This window comes from Schistocerca serialis, unplaced genomic scaffold (genome assembly GCF_023864345.2).
Source record: "Schistocerca serialis cubense isolate TAMUIC-IGC-003099 unplaced genomic scaffold, iqSchSeri2.2 HiC_scaffold_1442, whole genome shotgun sequence".
In the NCBI taxonomy this organism is placed as follows: Eukaryota; Metazoa; Arthropoda; class Insecta; order Orthoptera; family Acrididae; genus Schistocerca; species Schistocerca serialis.
The window spans coordinates 104,890-117,863 of NW_026047672.1; positions in this window are offsets into that span (position 1 = coordinate 104,890).

Here is a 12,974-nt window from a genome sequence, read left to right on the forward strand (position 1 = left end):
CATACCGTACGAAGGCAGCACACATTGTGAATAAGCCGGCCGCGGTGGCCGACAGGTTCTAGGCGCTTCAGTCAGGACCTGCGCAACTGCTATGGTCGCTGGTTCGAATCCTGCCTCGGGCATGGATGTGTGTGATGTCCTTAGGTTGGTTAGGTTTCAGTAGTTCGAAGTTCTAGGTGACTGATGACCTCAGATGTTAAGTCCCATAGTGCTCAGAGCCATTTGAACCACATTGCGAAGACAGAATCACTTGTGAAGGCTGCAAACATTGCAAAGGCAGCACACATTGTGAACATAGCACACTTTGCTAAGGCAGCATACCTTGTGAAAGCTGCACAGATTGCGAATGCTGCACACCTTGAAATCACTGCAAGCATTGCAAATACTACAAATTTTATGAAGGATGCACACCTTGTAAAGGCTGCATACCCTGCAAAAGCAGCACATGCTGCAAAGGCGGCACACAATGAAAATGCAACACATGTTCAAATGCAGCACAGACTGCAAAGAGGCACATGCAGCAAAGGAAGCACATGCTGCAAAGGCAGCACATGCTGCAAAGGCAGCACACATTGAGAAGCCTGAAACACACTGGAAAGGCAGCACAAACTGGAAAAGCAGCATATACTGGAAAGGAAGAACACAGTGGAAAGGCGCAGACATTGGTAAGGCATCACAAACTGGATAGGCAACACTCACTGGAAACACAGAACACACTGCGGAGCCACATCACTTGAAAACCACACACAATGTGAGGCAGCACACGCTGCGACTGCAGCCTTACCAGTGTGTGATGCCTTTTCAGTACGTGGTGCCTTTCTAGTGTGTGGTGCCTTTCCAGTGTGGTTCAAAATGGCTCTGAGCACTATGGGACTTAACATCTATGGTCATCAGCCCCTAGAACTTAGAACTACTTAAACCTAACTAACCTAAGGACAGCACACAACACCCAGTCATCACGAGGCAGAGAAAATCCCTGACCCCGCCAGGAATCGAACCCGAGCGTGGGAAATGAGAACGCTACCGCACGACCACGAGCTGCGGACTCCAGCGTGGTGCTTTCCACTATGTGTGCTTCTCCAGTGTTGCTGCATATTAAATGTGTGCTTCCTTTCCGATGTGTGCTGCCTTCCCAATATGTGCTGCCTTCCCAATGTGTGCTGTCTTTAAAATATGAGGTGACTTTCCAATGTGTGTTGCCTTTCTAATATGTGCTACCTTTGCAACATGTGCTGTCATGGCAGTATGTTCTGCCATTGCAGCGTGCTGCTGCCACAGCAGTGTGTGCTGCTATTGCAGCGTGTTCTGCCGTTGCAGCATGTGCTCCTTTCCAATTTGTGCTGCCTACCATTGTGTGTGGATTTCTAGTGTGCACCGCTTTTCTAGTGGCTGCTGCCTATCCAGTTTGTGATGCATTTCCATTGAGTGCTGCCTTTCCAGTGTGTGCTGCATCTCCAGTGAGTGCTGCCTGTCCAGTTTGTGATGCATTCCAGTGTCTGCTGCCTTTATAGTGTGTGTTGCATATCCAAAGTGTGCTGCCTTTATAGTGCGCGCTGCACATCCAGGTTGTGATGCATATCCAGGGTGTGCTGCCTTTCTAGGGTGTGTTGCCCTTCCAGGGTGTGCTGCCTTTCCAGGTTGTGCTGCCTTTCCAGGGTGTGCTGCCTTTCTGGGGTATGCTGGCTTTCCAGAGTATGCTGCCTTTCCATGGTGAGCTGCCTTCCCAGTGTGTGTGATTTGCTGTGTGTGCGGCCTTTCAAGTGTGTATTGCTTTCCGATATATGTGCAAGCATGTGCTGCCTTTGCAGTGTGTATTACCTTTCCAGCATGTGCTACCTTTCCTGCATATCCTGCCAATGTAGCGCATGCTGACATTACCACATGTGCTGCCATAGGACCACATGCTGCCATAGCAGCGAGTGTGGCTATAGAGGCATGTGCTGTTATAGAGGGAGGTGCATGCTGCCTTTGCAGCATTTGCTGAATTCCCAATGTATGCTGCCTTTTCAGCGAGTGCTGGCTATGCTGTGTGTACTGCCATTGCACCAGGTGCTGCCTTATCATCATGTGCTTCACAGCATGTGCAGTGTTTGCAGGGCCTGCTGCCTTTGCAGTGTGTCCTGCCTTTGCAGTGCATGTTTTCTTTGCAGTGCCTACTACCTTTGCAGCGTGTGCTGCATTTAAAGTGCAGGCTGCCTTTGCCATGCATGGTGCCTTTCCTTTGTCTTCTGCTTTTCTAGTGTTTCCGGCCTTTCAGTGTGTGCTGCCTATCCACATTGTGACACTTTACAGTGTGTTGTTATTTCATTGTATGCTTGCTTCCCAGTGCATGCTGGGTTTCAGTGTGCAGTACCTTGCCATTGTGTGACGCCTTTCCGATATGTGCTGAATTTTCAGTTTGTGCTGCCTTTTTCAGCATGGGCTGCCTTTGCAGTGTGTGCTGCCTAGTATTGTGTGCCGCCTTTGTAGCATGTGCTGCCTTTGTAGTGTGTGCTGATATTGCAGCATGTGCTGCTGTTGCAGCGTTTGCACCCTTTACATGGTGTGCAGTCTTTGTAGCATATGCAGCCTTTGTAGCATATGCAGCCATTGCAGCATGTGCTCCTTTGCAGCTTGTGCTGCCATTCCATTGTGTGCTTGTTTTATAGTGCATATTGCCTTTACAGTGTGTGCTGCCTGCCGCCTTTCCAAGACAGCAAAGACAGTACGATTTCAAAAGGCAGTACACCGTGTGAAGATAGCACACCTCGTGTAGACAGCACGACTTGCAAAGATGGCACACCTTGCGAAGACAGCATGTCTTGCCAAGACAGCATGTCATGGCAACACAGCACGACTTGCATACGCAGCACACCTTGTAAAAGCAGTATGACTTACAAAATCAGCTGACCTTGAGGGGATAGCTCAACTTGACGGGACAACTCAACTTGAGAGGACAGCTCAACTTGGGAGAACAGCACAACTTGTGAGGACAGCACAACTTGCGAGGACAGCACAACTTGCGAGGACAGCATGGCTTGCAAGGACAGCACAGCTTCTGAGGACAGAACGGCTTCCGAGGACAGCACGGCTTGCGAGGACAGCACGGCTTGCGAGGACAGCACGGCTTGCGAGGACAGCTCAACTTGAGAGGACAGCTCAACTTGAGAGGACAGCTCAACTTGAGAGGACAGCTCAACTTGACAGCTCAACTTGAGAGGACAGCTAAACTTGAGAGGACAGCTCAACTTGAGAGGACAGCTCAACTTGAGAGGGCAGCTCAACTTGAGAGGGCAGCTCAACTTGAGACGACAGCACAGCTTGCGAGGACAGCACAGCTTGCGAGGACAGCACAGCTTGCGCGGACAGCACAGCTTGCGAGGACAGCAAAGCTTGCGAGGACAGCAAAGCTTGCGAGGACAGCAAGGCTTGCGAGGACAGCACGGCTTGCGAGGACAGCACGGCTTGCGAGGACAGCACAGCTTGCGAGGACAGCACAGCTTGCGAGGCCAGCAAGGCTTGCGAGGACAACACAGCTTACGAGGACAGCTCCGCTTGAGAGGACAGCTCAACTTGAGAGGACAGCTCAACTTGAGAGGACAGCTCAACTTGAGAGGACAGCTCAACTTGAGAGGACAGCTCAACTTGAGAGGACAGCACAACTTGAGAGGACAGCACAACTTGAGAGGACAGCTCAACTTGAGAGGACAGCTCAACTTGAGAGGACAGCTCAACTTGGGAGGGCAGTTCAACATGAGAGGGCAGCTCAGCTTAACAGGACTGCTCAACTTGAGAGGACACCACTACTTGAGAGGAAAGCACAACTTTCGAGGACAGCAAAGCTTGCGAGGACAGCACAGCTTGCGAGGACAGCATGCCTTGCGAGGACAGCACGGCTTGCGTGGACAGCACGGCTTGCGAGGACAGCACAGCTTGCGAGGACAGCTCAATATGAGAGAACAACTCAACTTGAGAGGACAGCTCAACTTGAGAGGACAGCTCAACTTGAGAGGACAGTCCAACTGAAGAGGACAGCTCAACTTTAAAGGACAGCACAACTTGCGAGGACAGCACAACTTGCGAGGACAGCAAAGCTTACGATGACAGTACGGCTTGCGAGGACAGCACGGCTTGTGTGGACAGCACGTCTTCCGACGACAGCACGGCTTGCGAGGACAGCACGGCTTGTGAGGTCAGCACGTCTTGCGAGGACAGCACGGCTTGCGAGGACAGCACGGCTTGCGAGGACAGCACAGGTTGCGAGGACAGCAAACCTTGCGAGGAGAGCACAGCTTGCGAGGACAGCACAGCTTGCGAGGACAGAACAGCTTGTGAGGACAGCACAGCTTGCGAGGACAGCACAGCTTGCGAGGACAGCAAAGGTCACGAGGACAGCAAAGCTCGCGAGGACAGCAAAGCTCGCGAGGACAGCAAAGCTCGCGAGGACAGCACGGCTCGCGAGGACAGCACGGCTCGCGACGACAGCAAGGCTCGCGAGGACAGCATGGCTTGCGAGGACAGCACAACTTGCGAGGACAGCACAGCTTGCGAAGACAGCACAGCTTGCGAGGACAGCACAGCTTGCGAGGACAGCTCAACTTGAGAGGACAGCTCAACTTGAGAGGACAGCTCAACTTGAGAGGACAGCTCAACTTGAGAGGACAGCTCAACTTGAGAGGACAGCTCAACTTGAGAGGACAACTGTACTTGAGAGGACAGCTCATCCAGAGAGGACAGCTCATCTAGAGAAGACAGCTCAACTTGAGAGGACAGCTCAACTTGAGAGGACAGCTCAACTTGAGAGGACAGCTCAACTAGAGATGACAGCTCAACTAGAGAGGTCAGCTCAACATGATAGGATAGCTCAACTTGAGAGGACAGCTCAACTTGAGAGGACAGCACAACTAGAGAGGACAGCTCAACTTGAGAGGACAGCTCAACTTTGGAGGACAGCTCAACAAGAGGGCAGCTCAACTTGAGAGGGCAGCTCAACTTGAGAGGGCAGCTCAACTTCAGAGGGCAGCTCAACTTGAGAGGGCAGCTCAACTTGAGAGGGCAGCTCAACTTGAGAGGACAGCTCAACTTGAGAGGACAGCTCAACTTGAGAGGACAGCTCATCTAGAGAGGACAGCTCATCTAGAGAGGACAGCTCAACATCAGAGGACAGCTCAACTTGAAGGAGAGATCAACTTGAGAGGACATCTCAACTTGAGAGGACAGTTCAACTTGAGAGGACAACTTAACTTGAGAGGACAACTCAACTTGAGAGGACAGCTCAACTTGAGAGGACAGCTCAACTAGAGAGGGCAGCTCATCTTGAGAGGACAGCTCAACTTGAGAGGACAGATCAACTTGAGAGGACAGCTCAACTTGAGAGGGTAGCTCAACTTGAGAGGGCAGCTCAACTTGAGAGGGCAGCTCAACTTGAGAGGGCAGCTCAACTTGAGAGGGCAGCTCAACTTGAGAGGGCAGCTCAACTTGAGTGTACAGCTCAACTTGAGTGTACAGCTCAACTTGAAAGGAAATCTCAACCTAAGAGGACACCTCAACCTGAGAGGACAGCTCAACTTGAGAGGACAGTCCATCTGTAGAGGACAGCTCAACTGTAGAGGACAGCTCAACTTGAGAGGACAGCTCAACTTGAGAGGACAGCACAACTTGCGAAGGCAGCACAACTTGCGAGGACAGCAAAGCTTGCGAGGACAGCAAAGCTTGCGAGGACAGCAAAGCTTGCGAGGACAGCACAGCTTGCGAGGACAGCACAGCTTGCGAGGACAGCACAGCTTGCGAGGGCAGCACAGCTTGCGAGGACAGCACATCTTGCGAGGACAGCACAGTTGCGAGGACAGCACAGCTTGCGAGGACAGCACAGCTTGCGAGGACAGCACTGCTTGCGAGGACAGCTCAACTTGAGAGGACAACTCAACTTGTGAGGACAGCTCAACGTGAGAGAACAGCTCAACTAGAGAGGACAGCTCAACTAGAGAGGACAGCTCAACTATGGAAGACAGCTCAACTAGAGAGGACAGCTCAACTTGAGAGGACAGCTCAACTTGAGAGGACAGCTCAACTTGAGAGGACAGCTCAACCTGAGACGACAGCTCAACTTGAGAGGACAGCTCAGCTTGCGAGGACAGCACAACTTGGGCGGACAGCACAGCTTGCGCCGACAGCAAAGCTTGCACCGACAGCAAAGCTTGCACCGACAGCAAAGCTTGCAAGGACAGCACGGCTTGCTAGGACAGCACGGATTGCGACTACAGCACGGCTTGCAAGGACAGCACGGCTTGCGAGGACAGCACAGCTTGCGAGAGCAGCACGTTTTTCGAGGACAGCACAGCTTGTGATGACAGCACAACTTGCGAGGACAGCACAGCTTGCGACGACAGCTCAACTTGAGAGGACAGCTCAACTTGAGAGGGCAGCTCAACTTGAGAGGACAGCTCATCTAGAGAGGACAGCTCATCTAGAGAGGACAGCTCAACCTCAGAGGACAGCTCAACTTGAAGGAGAGGTCAACTTGAGAGGACAGCTCAACTTGAGAGGACAGCTCAACTTGAGAGGACAGCACTACTTGAGAGGAGAGCACAACTTGCGAGGACAGCAAAGCTTGCGAGGACAGCACGGCTTGCCAGGACAGCACGGCTTTCTAGGACAGCACAGCTTGCGAGGACAGCACAGCTTGCGAGGACAGCACAGCTTGCGAGGACAGCACAGCTTGCGAGGACAGCACAGCTTGCGAGGACAGCACAGCTTGCGAGGACAGCACTGCTTGCGAGGACAGCTCAACTTGCTAGGACAACTCAACTTGTGAGGACAGCTCAACGTGAGAGAACAGCTCAACTAGAGAGGACAGCTCAACTAGAGAGGACAGCTCAACTAGAGAGGACAGCTCAACTAGAGAAGACAGCTCAACTAGAGAGAACAGCTCAACTAGAGAGGACAGATCAACTAGAGAAGACAGCTCAACTTGAGAGGACAGCTTAACTTTAGAGGACAGCTCAACTTGAGAGGACAGCTAAACTTGAGAGGACAGCTCAACTTGAGAGGACAGCTCAACCTGAGATGACAGCTCAACTTGAGAGGACAGCTCAACTTGAGAGGACAGCACAACTTGAGAGGACAGCTCAACTTGAGAGGACAGCACAACTTGAGAGGACAGCACAACTTGAGAGGACAGCACAACTTGCGAGGACAGCACAACTTGCGAGGACAGCACAACTTGGGCGGACAGCACAGCTTGCGCCGACAGCAAAGGTTGCACCGACAGCAATGCTTGCAAGGACAGCACGGCTTGCTAGGACAGCACGGATTGCGACGACAGCACGGCTTGCGACGACAGCACAGCTTGCGAGGACAGCACAGCTTGCGAGAGCAGCACAGCTTGCAGGGACAGCACAGCTTGCAAGGACAGCACAGCTTGCGGGGACAGCACAGCTTGTGGGGACAGCACAGCTTGCGGGGACAGCACAGCTTGCGGGGACAGCACAGCTTGCGGGGACAGCACAGCTTGCGGGGACAGCACACCTTGCGGGGACAGCACAGATTGCGAGGACAGCTCAACTTGAGAGGACAGCTCAACCTGAGAGGAAAGCTCAACCTGAGAGGACAGCTCAACTAGAGAGGACAGCTCAACTTTAGAGGACAGCTCAACTTAAGACGACAGCTCAACTTGAGAGGACAGGTCAACTTGAGAGGACAGCTCAACTTGAGAGGATAGCTCAACTTGAGAGGACAGCTCAACTTGAGAGGACAGCTCAACTAGAGAGGACAGCTCATCTTGAGAGGACAGCTCAACTTGAGAGGACAGCTCAACTTGAGAGGACAGCTCAACTTGCGAGCGCAGCTCAACTTCAGAGGGCAGCTCAACTTCAGAGGGCAGCTCAAATTGAGAGGGCAGCTCAACTTGAGAGGGCAGCTCAACTTGAGAGGGCAGCTCAACTTGAGAGGGCAGCTCAACTGGAGAGGGCAGCTCAACTTGAGAGGGCAGCTCAACTTGAGAGGACAGCTCAACTTGAGAGGGCAGCTCAACTTGAGTGTACAGCTCAACTTGAGAGGAAATCTCAACCTGAGAGGACACCTCAACCTGAGAGGTTAGCTCAACTTGAGAGGACAGCTCAACTGTAGACGACAGCTCAACTTGACAGGACAGCTCAACTTGAGAGGACAGCACAACTTGAGAGGACAGCACAACTTGCGAGGACAGCACAACTTGCGAGGACAGCAAAGCTTGCGAGGATAGCACAGCTTGCGAGTGCAGCACAGCTTGCGAGGACATCACAGCTTGCGTGGACAGCACAGCTTGCGAGGACAGCACAGCTTGCCAGGACAGCACTGCTTGCGAGGACAGCACAGCTTGCGAGGACCGCACAGCTTGCGAGGACAGCACAGCTTGCGAGGACAGCACAGCTTGCGAGGACAGCACGGCTTGCGAGGACAGCACAGCTTGTGAGGACAGAACAGCTTGCAAGGACAGCTCAACTTGAGAGGACAGCTGAACTTGAGAGGACAGTTCAACTTGAGAGGACAGCTCAACTTGAGAGGACAGCTCAACCTGAGAGGACAGCAAAGCTTGCGAGGACAGCACGGCTTGCGAGGACAGCACAGCTTGTGAGGACAGAATAGCTTGCGAGGACAGCTCAACTTGAGAGGACAGCTGAACTTGAGAGGACAGTTCAACTTGAGAGAACACCTCAACCTGAGAGGACAGCTCAGCTAGAGAGGACAGCGCAACTTGAGAGGACAGCTCTACTTGAGAGGACAGCTCAACTTGAGAGGACAGCTCAACTTGAGAGGACAGCTCAACTTGCGAAGACAGTTCAACTTGAGAGGAGAGCACAACTTGAGAGGACTGCTGAACTTGAGAGGACAGCAAAGCTTGCAAGGACAGCACGGCTTGCGAGGACAGCACAGCTTGCGAGGACAGCACAGCTTGCGAGGACAGCACAGCTTGTGAGGACAGAACAGCTTGCGAGGACAGCTCAAATTGAGAGGGCAGCTGAACTTGAGAGGACAGTTCAACTTGAGAGAACACCTGAACTTGAGAGAACAGCTCAGCTAGAGAGGACAGCGCAACTTGAGAGAACAGCTCTACTTGAGAGGACTGCTCAACTTGAGAGGACAGCACAACTTCAGAGGACAGCTCAACTTGAGAGGACAGCAAAGCTTGCGAGGACAGCACGGCTTGCGAGGACAGCACAGCTTACGAGGACAGCACGGCTTGCGAGGACAGGACAGCTTGTGAGGACAACACAGGTTGCGGGGACAGCACAGCTTGCGAGGACAGCACAGCTTGCAAGGACAGCACAGCTTGCGAGGACAGCACAGCTTGTGAGGACAGCACAGCTTGCGAGGACAGCACAGCTTGCGAGGACAGCACAGCTTGCGAGGACAGGACGGCTAGCGAGGGCAGCACAGCTTGCGAGGACAGCACGGCTTGCGAGGACAGCACGGCTAACGAGGACAGCACGGCTTGCGAGGACAACACGGATTGCGAGGACAGCACGGCTTGCAAGGACAGCACCGCTTGCGAGGACAGCACCACTTGGGAGGACAGCACAGCTTGCGAGGACAGCCCAGCTTGCGAGGACAGCACAGCTTGCGAGGACAGCACGGCTTGCAAGGACAGCACGGCTTGCGAGGACAGCACGGCTTGCGAGGACAGCACGGCTTGCGAGGACAGCACGGCTTGCGAGGACAGCACAGCTTGCGAGGACAGCACAGCTCGCGGGGACAGCAGAGCTTGCGGGGACAGCACAGCTTGTGGAGACAGCACAGCTTGCGCTGACAGCACAGCTTGCAAGGACAGCACAGCTTGCGAGGACAGCACAGCATGTGAGGACAGAGCACTTGCGAGGACAGCTCAACTTGAGAGGGCAGCTGAACTTGAGAGGACAGTTCAACTTGAGAGAACACCTCAACTTGATAGGACAACTCAGCTAGAGAGGACAGCGCAACTTGAGAGGACAGCTCTACTTGAGAGGACAGCTCAACTTGAGAGGACAGCTCAACTTGAGAGGACAGCTAAACTTGAGAGGACAGCTCAACTTGAGAGGACAGCTAAATTTGAGAGGACAGCTCAACTTGAGAGGACAGCTCAACTTGAGAGGACAGCTCAACTTGAGAGGACAGCAAAGCTTGCGAGGACAGCACGGCTTGCGAGGACAGCACGGCTGGCGAGGACAGCACAGGTTGCGAGGACAGCACAGCTTCCGGAGACAGCACAGCTTGCGAGGATAACACAGCTTGCGAGCACAGCACAGCTTGCGAGGACAGCACAGCATGCGAGGACAGCACAGCTTGCGAGGACAGAACAGCTTTCGAGGGCAGCACAGCTTGCGAGGACAGCACAGCTTGCGAGGACAGCACAGCTTGCGAGGACAGGACGGCTAGTGAGGGCAGCACAGCTTGCGAGGACAGCACGGCTTGCGAGGACAGCACGGCTAGCAAGGACAGCATGGCTTCCGAGGACATCACGGCTTGCGAGGACAGCACAGCTTGCAAGGACAGCACAGCTTTCGGGGACAGCACGGCTTGTGAGGACAGCTGAACTTGAGAGAACAGCTCAACTTGATAGGACAGCTCAACTTGAGAGGGCAGCTCAACTTGAGAGGACAGCTCAACTTGAGAGGACAGCTCAACTTGAGAGGACAGCTCAAGTTGAGGGGACAGCTCAACTAGAGAGGACAGATCAACTAGCAAGGACAGCACAACTTGAGAGGACAGCTCAACTCTCGATTACAGCTGAACTTGAGAGGACAGCTGAACTTGAGAGGAAAGGTCAACTTGAGAGGACTGCACAACTTGCAAGGACAGCAAGGCTTGCGAGCACAGCACGGCTTGCGAGGACAGCATGGCTTCCGAGGACATCATGGCTTGCGAGGACAGCATGGCTTGTGAGTGCAGCACGGCTTGTGAGGAGAGAACGGCTTGCGAGGACAGCACAGGTTGCGAGGACAGCACAGGTTACGAGGACTGCACAGCTTCCGAGAACAGCACAGCTTGCGAGGACAGCACATTTTGCGAGGACAGCACAGCTTGCGAGGACAGCACAGCTTGCGAGGACAGCACAGCTTTTGAGGACAGCACAGCTTGCGAGGACAGCACAGCTTGCGAGGACAGCACGGCTTGCGAGGACAGCTGAACTTGAGAGGACAGCTGAACTTGAGAGGACAGCTCATCTTGAGAGGACAGCTCATTTAGAGACGACAGCTCATCCAGAGAGGACAGCTTAACTTGAGAGGACAGCTAAACTTGAGAGGACAGCTCAACCTGACAGCTCAACTTGAGAGGACAGCTCAACTTGAGAGGACAGCTCAACTTGAGAGGACAGCTCAACTTGAGAGGACAGCTCAACTTGAGAGGGCAGTTGGACTTGAGATGGCAGCTCAACTTGAGACGACAGCACAGCTTGCGAGGACAGCACAGCTTGCGAGGACTGCACAGCTTGCGAGGACAGCACAGTTTGGAGGACAGCATGGCTTTCGAGGACAGCTGAACTTGAGAGGACAGCTCAACTTGAGAGGACAGCTCAACTTGAGATGACAGCTCAACTTGAGAGGACAGCTCAACTTGAGGGGACAGCTCATCTAGAGAGGGCAGCTCATCTAGAGAGGACAGCTCAACTTGAGAGGACAGCTCAACTTGGGAGGGAAGTTCAACATGAGAGGGCAGCTCAGCTTAAAAGGACTGCTCAACTTGAGAGGACACCACTACTTGAGAGGAAAGCACAACTTTCGAGTACAGCAAAGCTTGCGAGGACAGCACAGCTTGCGAGGACAGCATTGCTTGCGAGGACAGCACGGCTTGCGTGGACAGCACGGCTTGCGAGGACAGCACAGCTTGCGAGGACAGCTCAGTATGAGAGAACAACTCAACTTGAGAGGACAGCTCAACTTGAGAGGACAGCTCAACTTGAGAGGACAGTCACACTGGAGAGGACAGCTCAACTTTAAAGGACAGCACAGCTTGCGAGGACAGCACAACTTGCGTGGACAGCAAAGCTTACGATGACAGTACGGCTTGCGAGGACAGCACGGCTTGTGTGGACAGCACGGCTTCCGACGACAGCACGGCTTGCGAGGACAGCACGGCTTGTGAGGTCAGCACGTCTTGCGAGGACAGCACGGCTTGCGAGGACAGCACGGCTTGCGAGGACAGCACAGGTTGCGAGGACAGCACACCTTGCGAGGAGAGCACAGCTTGCGAGGACAGCACAGCTTGCGAGGACAGAACAGCTTGCGAGGACAGAACAGCTTGTGAGGACAGCACAGCTTGCGAGGACAGCACAGCTTGCGAGGACAGCAAAGGTCACGAGGACAGCAAAGCTCGCGAGGACAGCAAAGCTCGCGAGGACAGCAAAGCTCGCGAGGACAGCACGGCTCGCGAGGACAGCACGGCTCGCGACGACAGCACGGCTCGCGAGGACAGCATGGCTTGCGAGGACAGCACGGCTTGCGAGGACAGCACAGCTTGCGAAGACAGCACAGCTTGCGAGGACAGCACAGCTTGCGAGGACAGCTCAACTTGAGAGGACAGCTCAACTTGAGAGGACAGCTCAACTTGAGAGGACAGCTCAACTTGAGAGGACAGCTCAACTTGAGAGGACAGCTGAACTTGAGAGGACAACTGTACTTGAGAGGACTGCTCATCCAGAGAGGACAGCTCATCCAGAGAGGACAGCTCATCTAGAGAAGACAGCTCAACTTGAGAGGACAGCTCAACTTGAGAGGACAGCTCAACTTGAGAGGACAGCTCAACTAGAGATGACAGCTCAACTAGAGTGGTCAGCTCAACATGATAGGACAGCTCAACTTGAGAGGACAGCTCAACTTGAGAGGACAGCTCAACTAGAGAGGACAGCTCAACTTGAGAGGACAGATCAACTTTGGAGGACAGCTCAACTTAAGAGGGCAGCTCAACTTGAGAGGGCAGCTCAACTTGAGAGGGCAGCTCAACTTCAGAGGGCAGCTCAACTTGAGAGGGCAGCTCAACTT